Here is a 15728-nt window from a genome sequence, read left to right on the forward strand (position 1 = left end):
GACGCCTCCGCCGTTTTGAACACGACGTGGTATTCTATCCACAACAAAATGGTGACCCCGACGTGCGGCGAGGTGATGCGGCCTACACTGAATTGGATCGAGGTGGCTTGCGGTGCACACAGAGAGAGGAACTGGGCCCATTACTTTCAGGTAAGCTGGTTAACTGTTTGGACCTTAAGGTCCGGAGTTTCTGGCTTTTCGGCGGTAAACTAAATTAAGACTAAATTCAACTTCCTCTGTTCGTGTGCATGCGGCCTTCTCTGGAAAATAAAGATGGTTTTATTTAAGATAACTCCCGGTAATTCGTGTTAATTCTGACGAGATGGATTACGATATTCAGACGGTTTTAGCGCCGAACGCTTACTTAGTCATTTTTAGGTAGTTTTCACAAGTTTTGTGGACTTGTGCCGGTGGACGGCGGAAGGCCTACCGGAAGTCACGTGGGTGACAACGTTTTCTCTCAATATTCAGCGGGATTGGCCATCCAAAACTTTAAGTCTGACGAGACTAAGGTCCAACGCTTTTCACAAAAGTCTGCGGGGGCTGAGGGTCGGGACTCCTCTGGCCAGTGTTGACTGCCGCCTAAACTGGACCCCATTTTTTTACTTTAGCTTTGAGAGAAAATGAGTGAAATAGCATAGAGTATTTACCAAATTTCATGTGATCGGGGATCGCATTAGTTTTAGGACGTTGTAATAACTTTGTTTGAGCCGTGTTTTGTATGTCGTGTGAACGCTTCAAGGGGGACGCGTTGGGAGCGACGTAACAAAAAAAAAAGAGTGAGGGGGGAGTGAGCTGTGTGTGGGCGGAAGCTCAGGGTTGCTTTTCTCTTTTTTCTGTGTGTCGGAGAAAGTCTGCTTGGAGCATGTGTGTGGTAAAGCACTCGTGTGGGGGAAGGGAGCGTTTCTTTGTTCCACACACGAGGTGAAGGCTTACGCGTGTTTTGTTTTGTCTTCGTTTCTGCGTCAGAGGTGTCTTGTGTGATCGGTGCTTCCGTATCCTGACCGGAAGGGGGCGCTGCTGTGAGGCAAGGACGGGTCTGGCCGCTGGGTTGTTCCGTACCAGACTTGTGTTTGTTTCATTACGGCTGCAGCCAGGAGTGAATGACAATAACATATTTGAATGCCTGGGTGTGTGAATGTTATCAGGTGTGGAACTCATGAATGTGGTACAGGTGAAGCCTGTGGAAAATCTATAGGATCATATCAGAGACAAAGTGCATGACTTATAGGGAGTATCAAAATGAACAGGAGGTAATTAGTTTTAGATCAGGGGGCCACTAGCACAAACAAGCGGAAATGAGCTTTATGTACCAAAATTAAGGGGGTAGAGCTTGATTTTTAATGATTTAGGCTGTACAAGTTGGATTAAGTTAAAAATATAGCTGATTGGCGTGTCACAGCTAAATGGTATCTGATATGGGAACAGGGATAGCTGAAGATCTTTCAAATATTTGCTGATAGCCGTCGGAGGCCAGACAGAAACGGAGATGGGAGCAGACACAAGGTTAAACGAAACAATTTTCTGTATGATAGGAAGGAGGCAGTGAACTCTGAAACAGAGAATGGTTTGAATCTCAAGGAAAGAGGGGACATCACGTGTACGAGCTGTATTTCACCAGGAGATGGAGTCAGAGTGAGTCAGCTGGAGAAGGTTGAATCATCTTGGAGTCAGCTTAGACAGTAGAGGGTTGAGATGTCAAAGCGAACGAGTGGAAGAGAAATATTGTAGAGGTGGTCTTGGTGGTACTGAACAAATTAGATTAACTTTCTTCTTGGAATTGACAATAAACTCAGGTTTTAAAGAATTCATCCCCATGGACAGGCGATGATTTCCAAAGGGGGGACTGTAGTGGACTAGGCCTATGTCAAAACTGACCGGATGGACAGGGACTGTTATTTCATTGATCTGCATCCAGAAATACAGTTTGAGCCATCTGGAGACTTTCTTTCTTGAAGTAATCAAGTAGAAAAGACAATTCTCTATGATCATTACTATTTTACAAATGTTTGATAATCAAATTGTGTTAGTTCACTCAATGTTTACAGGTTGAAGAGAACTACTCATTTTATTTACATAAACAGTAAGTAATGATTTTTATTCCTCATTCAAAGAAGAAATCAGGTTAATATGCATTTCTTGATTTTTCTGTCTTCAATGAGCAAATTTGTAAGTATGTTAAAAGTCAGGTTTCGGTCAACTAAAATGTTTACTGAGAAGAAATGTCATGTTTAATCTTCACAGAAGATAATCAGAGTAGAGGCTCCACGAAGTCTCGTTTTCTCCAATAATCTTTCTGTCTGTTTTTAAACTATCTCATTCTCTGCCCTTGACTTTTCATAACACCTTACATCACAAACCACACCTTTTTCTGGTCCATCGACCAATCAAAAAGCTCTCAAATGACCCGGAAGTCGACCCATTTAAAATGTGGCAACTTCCCAGTTCATGAAGTTGCTAAAGTTGCTGCGCTCAGGAATGAGTTCAACATGAGAGTAACAGAGTAAAGGAGTAAAGAGTTCCAGAGTTTAACTCTCTGAAGAGAGTTCTGAAGGAGTTCAGAATTCTGACGAGACAGGATGCAGAGAGGATTTTGGGAGTTACAACTTCTGTTTGGATAACCTCGCACGACTCTCTAAGGGTTTGGCTGTCCTCATGGAGACGCTGAAAGAGTCAGAAAGGAACCCTACGCCGACGCTGATTTTATCATCAACCAGGTAGAAGGTTCTATTTTCGACCAAGTGTACCAGTGGCCAAGCTGATTCCCCAAAGAGCGTGCACGTTTCTGGTCAAACAGATTAATTCCCTCACACATCTCTCTGTAAGATAAATCTCCATTTTCCATCTTAAACTCTCCTTTCTCTTAAAATCATTATAGATATTTTAGAAATATCTGAAGCAAAGTTCTCAATCACCGCCGTGTGATTGATGTCTGTGGTTCTGCTGAGAAGTGAGGACAATCGCCGTATTGTCCACTTTCTGTGAACTTGAAATTGTTATTGTTTTCATATTTTGCCAAATTAATGTAAATGTTTGATGTTAAACTTTGATTCTGCAAATAAATGACCGCATTCATTTGATGGGTCAAAGATAATAACGTCGCTCGTTCGCATTTCTGTTAAACTCAACGCACGACATTTACACAGTCAGAAAGATGAGGAACTCGTGAAAAATGTATGAAATATCCAGCATATGACATACTACAAAGGGCATGTACACGTTTTTGTGCAGTGATAATGGACTCTGTGATGTCTTGAAGGGTATACATAGTCTTAATTGATTTGTATTAAAAGTATCTTGTTTGTGTTACAGTGGGAAAGCATAGTTATGAGAAGAGATGATTTGCAGATTGGTTATATAACAATAAGTGATTACATATTAACATGCTGCCTAAATTTACAAGGTCTGGACGATAATGTGGCCCTGGGAGTGGACTTCACGTCAGGTGATGGGTCAACACACATACTCTACAAGATGGAGGACATTGTTTGGAGGGGAATATTTTATGCAGTAGGCGTAAAGAATTGGCTTGTGCAGTGTTTAATTAAAGCTTTCACTCTTGTGTAATTGAGCGGTTAAAACATCTATTGTACAATCCAGGACACCAGAATGACTCCGTTGGGGTAAACGCTGTGGTCCCAGAATAAAACTTGCTAACTAACGATTAATGTGGATAACAGATGAATGTTGAATCTGGTTTTAATAATTTGATTATTTCTTTTCTTCTCTGCAGCTAGAGATGACAGAACTTTGGAGTGGGAAGATGAGTCTACTTAGGCCTACAAAACATGGAAGGTAGCATTTAACTGCATACAGCATCCATCTGAGTTTTGATCAGGACTCTCGAGTGCCGGGGGCCGGATCGGATACAGATGTGTTCAGGTGGGCGCTGACGTTGGGTCTGTGAAACTGACCAATGGGACGCAATGGGACGGTTCAAATAAGTTGTCAGTCGAGCACATCTGACAAAACAACAAAGAACTTTTCAGCCAAGTAACGTGACTTTTCAAAGATCTAACAGTCCAAGAGCAAACTGAACTAACTGTCCAGAGGGGGTGATGGAGTTTGTACACAGCAAGAACATCCAGTCAAGACTTGCTGTATGCTGAGATATGAACTGCTGCACAAAGCTGAGCTGGTCTCCAAACAGACGGGAGACGAATCTGGGGACATAAAGGCTGAACGAAGAACTGGTGGTCACTCTGCCCAAGGTCACTAACATCAACTGCAGCCGGACGGAGGTGTCAACCCCACATTTGGTCTGTGATGGTCTTCTAGGCACTTTGGGGGCGTGATCAAAAACTGCAGCTGGCTTTGATAATAATCATTCACATAGACTCATTTTAAAACAGGTGACACAACAGGACACAGACGTACAGAGGTGGGAGTGCTAGACGATTCGCCTGATCCAACTGCTCTGAGATGGAAATTGTTTTATTACCTCAAATGCTCCACACCCCTGAACAAAATATTGATTTTAACTTTCCGTTTATACAGGTCAGGAAGTCTCATTCAGGAGAAACCTGAGACCTGATTTGGATGAAGTTCACTAATGTTTTCTAAAATAACACTGGATGATTGTCTTTGCCTTGAAGGGGCTAATTTTGGTGGGTCTGGTTTGATACAAGAGATTAAATTTATTTAATTAACTTTTTGCTAATTTAAAGGAGAGCTTGGGTGGTAGTTGGGTAATTGTTTGTATAACCGGGGTTGAATAACAGTAGTGGGAAGTTTAAAACTACACCATATTTTTAGTTCTGTAACTAATACTCAATCTGAGTGTTAGTGGATTGCAGACGGTAATGCTTCAGATTTGAAACAATGCCGTTTCAAAAAGGGGGGAGGTGTGTAGGCAGCTCTGAGCAGGGAACAGTTCATAGATCATTACAAATTATACAAAAATAACTTCTTCTGAGGCGATTAAAAGATCATATCATGTAGGGGAATTACATTGACATTGGGAAATGAATAAATCAGAAACCTACATAACGACATTGCACTTGTATATATGTATATCAGTTTAACAGAAGTATCTTTTTCTCTTTGTTGTAATGTGTACAGATTCCAGAAAGGGGGACGCCCCTAGCCTGAGGTGGATTTGAGCAAAGGTTAAAGGGAAATGGGGTGGTTTGATAATTTTAAACACAACTGACTTGACTGGACTGGACTGGACTTATAGTTTAATTGGGCGAATAAGAAAAGGTTTCATGAACAAAGGATTTTAACCATTTTTTCCTCGTTCTCTTTCTCTTTTATTTTTTCCCCTTTCTCTCTGTTTCTTCCTTGCTATGTCTTCCCTTCTCTAGCACATACAGGTACCTGGATGGAAGATTAAATATTTTTTTTCTCTCACAGTGTTGTATGTCAGTTGGTTAAACTTTTAAGTTTATATTGTATTTTGATTGATGCTGTTGGCGCAAGCGATTTAATGAAGTTTCTTCCACAGGCTCCAGGAAGAGGGGCCGGCGTGGATGATTATTATTGTTATTGTTGTATTGTGTATGTTTAATTTTAATTGTAGGTAGACCGGTTGACGACGAAGGCTTGTAAGGGTGACAGATGGGATGAGAGCACACAGGTATACCTGGAGAAGTCCAGTATGTAACACGATTCAGCTTCAAGTGAACAGATGCATGTAAGAAGAGCATTTTATTTTAGTTTTACTAATTCTGTTTTAGGATAACATTGCAGTGTAATAATACACCTATCAGTAGCAATAATAACCATAAGGGTGCCCAATAATTCAGAAAATAGGTTTTATTCACTACAGAAGTAACCACAGTCAGTTTTTCCAGGCCCAGGTCATGGATCCCACAGATAAAATAATCAAAAGGCCATGCAGGGTGTTTAACAATTCGCGAGCTTTCGTGTCCAGCTTTTCTCATCAGGTGGGAGGAACTCTGACCAAGGAGACAAACTCACATCAGACTGAGTCCTGCTGAAAAGAGGGACAGGACAAGACCCCACCAGGTGGTGGACAGAACATCATATGTCATCGGTCCCCAGAAGGAGAGTGGCACCTGTACGACCCCACCAGGGCATCCCTGCAGAGGAGAGGAATCGATCGCTGGTCCACATGGAGGATGATCTGAAGACAGCTCCCCACTACACCTGGAGGAGGTGACAGGACCTTTGTGGGAGCTCATTCTTTGCCCCTTTGTTCTGGTTGGAAGAAAGGCAGTAGCAAACATCGGAGAAGGAGTCTCCGCTCTGCCTGAAGTCGGTCGGGTGGATCGGGTAAGGACGGAAGATTACCAGCCCTGACCGTGAAGAACAGAAGACGCGTCAAACTGATTTTAGTTTTGTCCCAATACACACACGTCATTTAGAATGTCTAATCAAACTGATACGGTTCTGAGGACTTTACATGAAGATAACTCCGCGGGCCGAATCCCGCCGAGCACCAAAGGACCCTTGTGGACGAACAAGGGCTCCCACCGCAAGCTCAAGAACCGAAGACCTGCTAGATAGAAATGTTTCAATTAAGGGTGTTGGCTTTTCCTGTTTAATATGAGTATTTTGTCTTACCTTTCAGTCATTCTGAAAAACACCCAGAGAAGGGTCGTGGATTCAATTGGAAACTTAACTATAAACTTAACTTGACTATTAACTTAAATATTCAGTAACTTACATATTCAAATATTTTACTCCATTCAATTAGGCATTTAATCATTCTAAAATACCACGAGGTATTTTAAAGGTGGTTTAAAATAGTTTCACTTATTTATCTTTCTCTAGGAGGGGTGTTGCTGCTTTTTTGTATTTTTATAAGGGTTTATGTGTGTGGTACTTTTCACAGGTGTTGGATCAGGGGTCTGGTCCAGGACCCCTGGGGAGTGCAGTAAGTTTGCGTCACATCCATATTGATAAATAAATCCATAAAGAGGGTGAACTCCCATGAATATGGGAGTTCAAAAGAGGGAATGTTGGATTTAATATTTTATACCTTTTTATAATTCCTATCAAGCACTCAAATGTCGTGTCATATAAAGTGTGTGTGTGTCTCTCTTCCAAGGTTGAACTATGTTTATAGAAAGTGTTTGCTAATTCTAACTAGTTGACCTTTAAATATAATCTCATAGTAGCTAAAGATAATTTTACAAGTTCACATTTGATAAATTACAAACAATCAAATCAGGCCAGAGAGCAGACTGAGTAACATAAATAAAGCTAGAACAGCTCTTTAATTTAGACTATAGGTTGACTAAGTAAAATCAAATTAAGAGTATAACCATGATCCAAATAAAAACACGAACATAAGTTAGATAATATAATTATTCCTAGAAATAAACAACTATTTCAAATCAGTGTTATCACTAAGGTATAATCACGTTAAACAAACAGTGTTAACAGTTTTAAACGCAGACACAGAAACTAAGATGAATCTGCCTTAAAAACAGAATCACCAGACCTCCAACAGATATTGAATTAACACCCAGGAGGTAGGTAATAATTAATAGTTATTAATTATTACGCATAAACAATTTAGACACGAATCATTTTATATCCCTAAAGTATAATAGCAAGTTAAACTTTAAAAAGCCGATTTCGGTGAACCAAAACTTATCTGAAATATAGACGTTAACGTCCTTGAGGGGGCGTGCTAAGTCGTAACCATAGCGACAGAAGCTGAACCAATCAGGAAGCTAGCCTTCTCAAACGGGGATAAAAGGCCGGGAATGACGCATGCGCACTGAGCATTTTCCGGGAGGCACACACGAGGCGGTTTGTTCTTAATGCTCCATTTATATGCATATATCTTATTAATGTAACTGTTTGTCTCTGAATATCTGTAACCCATGTTGTGTCAAATAAATCTTTTATACGAAGGGCGACGCCTCCGCCGTTTTGAACACGACGTGGTATTCTATCCACAACAATCCCCAATTTCCAGATTTAACACAGATACACCATAAGACAAAACAATATCGAGAGTGTGCCCCTGCTGATGCGTGGGGCCAACAACATTTTGCACCAGGTTTAGAGAGTGGATCAGATTTAGAAAGTCCTGCACCAAAGGCTTCTCAGGGCAACAGACGTGTATATTGAAGTCCCCTAGAATCAGCACACGGTCGTATTTTAACAGTATTCCAGTGAGAAAGTCAGACAGTTCATTGATGAAGCCTGTTGATGATTTGGGGGGTCTGTAAAGAGCAGCAACCAGGATGGGGTTGGAGCGGCCCAGTTCAAAATGCAGCAGCTCAAAGGTCTCAAAAGCTGCTGTCAGAAGCAGTCTGCATTTCCAAATTTTCTTAAAAAGAGCTAAAACTCCTCCACCTCTTCCAGATGGCCTCGGACAGTTAAGAAAAGTATAGTCTGCAGGCACAAGTTCAGTAAAAACGCTTGACTCACCAGGAGGAAGCCAGGTCTCCGTCAGAAACAAGAAGTCCAGGTTATTGGAGCAGAAGAAGTCATTCATTATAAAAGTTTTGGTTGATAAAGATCTCACATTGAGGAGAGCAAACCTCGTTAGGCCAGCAGCTGGGGGGAAAAGTTGAGGGGAGGACGCTGATCAGCGGCCTCAGGTTGTTTACGTCGGGCCTTCGCCTCCTCCGGCCAGAGGAAGCGCAGCTTCGCGCGCGTCCGCCGCGAAGTCCAGAATGAAGAGCCTGAATCCGAGAGCCGCCGGACACAGCAGGGTCGTTGGTACACTCCGACGGGACAGCAGTAGATGGTGCAGCCGATGGACCAGGGCAGGCCCCGATCAGCTGGAGACTTTCGGACCCACCGCAGCTGGGCGCGCGCCCGCTGCGCGGTCCGGGACAAACAGCCGGAGTCCAAGAGCCGCCGGACACAGCAGGGTCGTTGGGACAGACCGATTGGGTGGCAGGAGATGGTGCAGATGAAGAACCCAGGCAGACCTCGATCAGCTGGAGACTGTCGGAAACTTCGCAGCTGAGCGTGCGCCCGCTGCGCACCTCCGACCCCACGTTCTTCAGCGGGCAGGACTCCGCGAGACATCCAGGAGGAGGATCCTCAGTCCGGTGGTCAGCTGTTGCTGAGGAGCGAGCGAGGCTCGCTTTGAGCCTCACGAGGCGGCCAGCACGTCTCCCGCGGCGGCGGGAGCGATGTTTCCGTGCAGGCAGGAAAACATCACGGCGAAGGTAAGCAGGGACGCTCCCGAGCAGTGGAGGTGGGGGCCCAGAACCTCGGTAGAAATGATCGTACGAGGCGAGATATTTTGTGGAAAATTGTAGATTTAGAAGTTGCTCACGATCATACACCAGCAGTGAGTTGATGTTATTGAGGAAGAATGATAAAAATAGCAAAAAAACAAACAGAGTGGAGAGAGGTGAACGGCAAGCCACCAGCTCGGGCGCCATCTTGAAAAATCATAAGGAACTCTCCACCCCCCATCAAACTCTCTGCCCCTCTACACCCTACCAACTGCCCCATAAGGAACTCTCCACCCCTCATCAGACTTTTTTACAGGCTCTCCCCCCAGGAAGACCAAAAATGGGCCTGCTGCAACATCCATGGAAAACCACCCTAGCACTGGGTGGGGTAACTGTTCTCACATGTGGGATAATTTTCTTGTGTGAACACTTTTGTTTATTTCCAGGTGAAGGACCATGTGTGAAAACCCCTGGTAAGAAAAGAGAAATACAAAAACTCACCAGATGGTAAAGTAGCCAGAGCCCTAAAAGGTCTAAAGGACTTGTCTCAAGAAATGCAAGATGCCTCTGGGATTGACAATCCGATTTCTGATTGGTTCAACAAAACTTTTGGTCTGTGGAAGGGCATAAACATGTCCCTGATTATCTCCACAGGAGTTTGTTTAGCCATTCTAATAACTTGTGGTTGCTGTTGTATACCTTGTATTCGCTCATTGTCCACATGCCTGATCTCAACTGCCCTCACTCCTGAATGCCTGGCAGAAACCTATGCCCTGTTACATAACAATGTCAATCCTGACTCCAATAAGTGTAACCCACCCACCCACTCTACTGTTTTTTTGTCCTGACCAACAAGATGTAAATATTTTGTTTTATTATGTTTTTGATTTTCACAATTTTTTCATTTTATTTTTATGATTTCTTTTTCTTTTTGCTTGCTCTCATTTGCAGGGGTCTGTCCCCCACAAAAACAGCCTTAGCAAATTTCTAACTGATGTTTATGATAGCCATATGTTAAACCATACTCCGTATGACACATGTGCCTTGAAGGTTCTGTTAATCAGTGTCTATATCTCTATCTGTACATATTCGTGTTATTGTTGTTCCTATTGGAACAAAAGGGAGGAATTGTGGAAATGAAAACATTGATACCAGTTTATTTTGTTCATCAATTTTATTATCATCACTTTTATTATGCATTTACTTTATATCACACTCTGTTAAAGCTTATCTAAACTGCAGCAGTTGCACTCCTCCAACATCAGTGTGTGAAACTTTTTTCTTCTGAGTCTCACAAGCCTGTCGGTACGGAACCCAGCTCCAGAACCAGTCACACTGACCACAAACATATTGTCTGTTTTTAACCTGATAAGATTGCAAATGAGGTTAACGCCTGTTGTGTCAAAGCAAACAAATTCTGTTACGTGTGAAGGTGTGTATAAATGAAGCCGTATTGCTCATGTTTTTTCAGAATACACAGAACTCCTAGGCTGCGTGCTTGTTCATGTGTTTTCTCCTTCTGCAGAAGAAACCAATAAAACTTTGCTTTTTATTTGTTAAGTTCTCAGTCTGAAATTTATTAAACAATAGGTTTAATAAACTCCACACTTCAACATAAATTATCACCCTGTATATGAAACCTGTTTCAAGTCATAATTATGAGCTAAATCCAGATTTTCCATCTACAGTGTTTGGTAAATAACTAAAGTGTCATAACAAAAGTCAAGATATATTTTTAATACATCTTTATTGTCAACATTTTTACTGAAATGATACACTGATGGAAGGTAACAGCCTCTTTCATCTTTAATGGCACACTGTTGCTCCAGAGCTGGATGTAAACAGACTGTAGGTCTGCTGCAATTATTTTGCTGGAAAATCATCTGAAACACACACAGCATGTTTACTAAACCGTATTTAATCAATAATTACCGGTACATACTTTTACGCTTCCTTAAACCCTCGTTCTTCATTTGACATTTGGGGTCGGGGGCAGAGAGGGGGGTAGGCTGCCTGGTTGGGGTCTGGACTGTGGGTGTGTGTTGGGCCTTGGTGGGCGATTGGGAGTGGGGCCGGTGCTCCGGTTCTCCCTGGGTTGTTTGGATCTTTTGATCAGGGTTCCTGGTTGTGATGTCCGGCCCTTTGGTTGGGGTGGCTGTCGGGGTTCTGGCAAGGGGTTGGCTGTGGTTGTGTGTGTGTGGTTGTAGGTGGTGCATGGCGGAGGTTGGGGGTGTGGCTTCACTTTGACGGGGTGCTGGCTGGTCGGCCTGATGTGACATTCGCGGTGGGGGGATGCATGAGTGATGTGCCGGGGCCTCTCCGGGTCTGTGGTGTGGGGCTTTAGGGATGCATTGGTGTGCTGGGCCGGCTTTCCTCAGCTGCTGCTCCCTGCTTCTCTGGCCCCCGGCCTGGGGCCAGCTTGCGGTCACTGTCGGGTGGGTGGGACACATGGACGGCCCGACAGAGGCTCTGTCGGGCTGTTGCTGTGTGCCTGTTTATGTCTCGGGTTGGGTTTTAGGTGATCCCCTCTCTTGGATCAGTTTTGGCCCCCCCCTTCGGTGTGTCGTGCTCCCCTCCAGTGGTGGCCCCCCCTGCCGCCGGTGCATTGGCAGCTCTCAGCAGCTGGGGCTGGGTGGTGGGGTGTGTGCGGGGCCGCCCTGGTGGCTGCCTGCCAGGGCCTGGGTGCCCTGACTCTGTCGGGCCTCTGTTGGGGGGTGGTATAACCTCAGGACTCGAGGCTCGGTGTCCATGGCCAGATCTACTCTGGAGGGGCGGGTTGCATGCGGGGCCTGTTGACTTGTCGCTGCAGCCTCCTAGGGTTTCTGCATTGTAGTTGCTGGGGATCGTCCTGGGCTTCCCTTTGCTTCTCTCTCTTGGGGGTGCGGGTGTCCCTGTTGGGGGACTCCCAGAGTTACGGGCTTGGGGGCCGCTGTGTGTCTGTGGTTCCGGTCTTCCCTGTGTTACCATTGTGTCCTGTGGGGATGGGTCTGTGGGTCCCCATATCCACTATTGAACATTTTTATGGAGAAACCTTATAGTGACAAGCATGCTCACACAGTTGTTTAGATTCAGTGTTTATCAGATGCACACTCAGTTGGGTTGTGGTGGCCACTAAATACATCTTGTATTACCATGTACCGTATAAAATAATTTATAATGATGTTATAAGTATCATCTGAAACACACACAGCATGTATTACTAAACCGTATTTAATCAATATTTACCGGTACATACTTTTACGCTTGGCTTTATAGCAAATTAGCATTAGCTTACCATCACTCGTCCTCTATTCATTTGTAACACTCTCCTGTTCTTCTCCAGAGCCTTTTGCCTCACTTCTCGCAGATTTTTCTGGGTCTCTTTTCTTTGACGTTTGACAAAAAGTCACAGACTGAGCAGAACGTTCAATAAAGCAATCAGATCCTCCCTTTTGGTTGTGTGTCTTTTCAGGGTCTTCTTCTTCTAGTTGTGGCTAGTAAATAGCTTAAGGGATCACTACCACCACCAGGTGGTAAGGCTAGTTGGATTCTGGACATGCCTCCAGAACCGGTCCTGAAAGTGCAGTGGAAATGCAATGTGTACCGAACTGATCTGAGCAGAGCAGTCGAGTCGGGCTGAAGAGGAGCGGTGGAAAAGGGCAATAGAGACAAAAGAGACAAACAAAATCTCTCTCACACACCTAGGGACAGTTTAGAGTCGCCAATCAGCCTAACGTGCATGTTTTTGGTCTGTGGGAGGAAACTGGAGTTACTGGAGAAAACCCACACAGCACAGAGAGAACATGCAAACTCCACCCAGAAAGGTCCATGGCCGGGGTTTGAATGACAACCTGCTTGCTGAGGCGGCAGCTCTACCAAATGCGCCACCGTGTCACTCAAGCAGAGAAATTAATGGCAAAACAACACATGGAAGAAAACTGAGTTGCAGAAAAGTATTGAATACAAGAAAATTGTCAACAGGAACACAAGATAAATCCAAAAATTACTAGAAAATTATGATTGAATTACACAACATTACATAAACTACAAACACAACATCTTAGGATCATGACAATTAAATCCAACTAAAGTATAAATTGAAGAGGTACATCCTTTGATTACGTTTAAATGTCGCTTTGCATATAGTGGTTCATGAGATATTTTGCTAACATTCCGTGAAATGTTAGCAACATTCAGACGGCGTTGACTACAATAGTGAATGCCAAAGTTTTAAACACAGATCTAGGGCTTAGAGTGTAAGTTGTGATTACCCTCAACTACTACCTCATCATTTTAGTTTAATGATTGTAAAATGTGTTGAGTTAGTCATTTTTGTGTTTGATTTACTCTGGTGTCCATCTTGAATAAAGTTTAATCTAAAAGGTAATCAGTTGTAGATGTACCTTCAATGATTACTTCTGAAGAATTTAATTAAAATGACTCATGAAATCATATGCCAATATGTAGTATAAACAACTGAATGGAGCAGCATGGTGGTGCAACTGGTAGAGCTGCTGCCTCTCAGTGAGAAGGTTGCTGGTTCAAATCCCGGTCCAGGGGCCTTTCTGGGTGGAGTTTGCATGTTCTCTACGTGCATGCGTGGGTTTTCTCCAGGTACTCCAGTTTCCTCCCACAGACCAAAAACATGTATGTTAGACTGACTGGTAACTCTAAATTGTCTCTAGGTGTGAGTGAGAGAGTGAATGGTTGTTTGTCTCTATGTGTCCCTGTGATGGACTGGAGACCTGTCCAGGGTGTACCCCGCCCCTCGCACAGTGATTGCTGGATATGGGCACCAGTGACCCCCCTGACCCAAAATGGAAGAAGCGGGTAAAATATAATGGATGGATGAAACAATTGAATGTACACACACACACACACACACACGCACACGCACACACACACACACACACACACACACACACACACAGACAAGCAAGAATATTATTGTTCTATCCTTGGTGAAGGGTGATAATTGAACAGCTTGTGTTAAGGAGGAGACTGTAATGCGTTCTGATTTTGTGTCACAACCTCCACCTTGCCTTGAAGTTTGATCCAATTTTTTCATTTCAACTCAGACATTAACTTGTTTTTCTGAGCTCCAATCCGGCAATTCATTGATTTTGTTTTGTAAATAAAAATGTGTTCTTGTGCAGTGACAGAAACCTTCCACCTGTTTTTAGCTGCTGCTGCAGGAGACAACAGAAAGCAGTGGAAACTAACCTCACAACACAGACTACTGTATGTGTCGTGCTGGTCTCTGTGCTTTCGTGAATGACGCATGTTAAAAATTACACTCCCATTATTCTCCATTATGACCCCCACACTGAGAGCATCTGGCTGCTGGCTGCTGACTGACGCTTTGTGCTGTGGTAGATATTGTTAAGGTTCATTTTTAAGTGTCCTTGCTCTTGAAAATATATTTAGTTGACTTTTATACTGACTTTTATTTGTGTGGACATACAGGTTTCCGTAGCAGCTTTCTCTTAATCTTTTTTCATTTATTATTTTTTGGTGTTGACAGTTTCATTTTTAGTAGTAACACTGTTTTATATATCCAAAAAAGTTCAATCTGGTCCTCTGGACATTCAAAAAAACAAAAACAAAACAAAGCAAAAAAAATCTAGAAACGTTTCGTCTCTCATCCAAGAGACTTCCTCAGTCTGAGGTGCTGTTTTCAGCTCAGTCTCTTAAATAGCACCTTCTCAGGGTGGATCAACCAGTTTGCTGCTGACAACCAAAACCAGCTGATCACAGGCTCAAGAAGGACCATCAGCCTAACAATGGGTCATTAGCACACTGATGGCTGGCTGTTTACTACTCACAGAGGGCTGAGTGATACTAGCAATCACAGCATTGTAAGAGGGGGACAGTTGAACCCGGAGGCCTCCACCCCTGTTTAATGATGGACGATTTCTTTTCACAAAGATGGCCTCCTTTACTCCTCTCTCAAACCATCGTTCCTCTTTGTCCAGGATGTGAACATCTTCATCCTTGAAAGAGTGACCGCTGGCCTGGAGATGAGTGTAGACCGCAGAATCCTGGCCTGATGATGTTGATCTTCTGTGCTGGGCCATCCTTTTGGCCAGTGGCTGTTTAGTTTCTCCGATGTAAGACTGATCACAGCCCTCCTGACACTGAACAGCATACACAACATTACTCTGTTTGTGCCGGGGGACTGGATCTTTGGGATGAACCAGTCTTTGCCGTAATGTATTTTGGGGTTTAAAAGCCACTGGGACATTATGTTTAGAAAATAAACGTCTCAGTTTCTCTGATACCCCCTCAACATACGGAATGACCACTGGTCTGGGTCTGGGTTCCTCCTTTTCACCTGATGGCTGACTGGAGTCCTGTTTGGGTTTCTTCTCTGCTTTCAGGAAGGCCCAGTTAGGATATCCACATTGCTCTAGAGCCTGTTTTGTGTAGGATTTCTCCTTCTGCCTGGCTCCCGAGCTAGTGGGGATGCTGTCTGCTCTGTGATACAGAGTCCTGATGACTCCTAACTTGTGCTCCAAAGGGTGATGGGAGTCAAACTGCAAATACTGGTCTGTGTGGGTGGGTTTGCGGTACACCTCGGTTTGCAAATGTCCTCTATCAGAGACTGAGACCTCACAGTCCAAGAAAGCCAAC

Source organism: Nematolebias whitei, chromosome 5 (genome assembly GCF_014905685.2).
Source record: "Nematolebias whitei isolate Nwh7 chromosome 5, NemWhi1, whole genome shotgun sequence".
In the NCBI taxonomy this organism is placed as follows: Eukaryota; Metazoa; Chordata; class Actinopteri; order Cyprinodontiformes; family Rivulidae; genus Nematolebias; species Nematolebias whitei.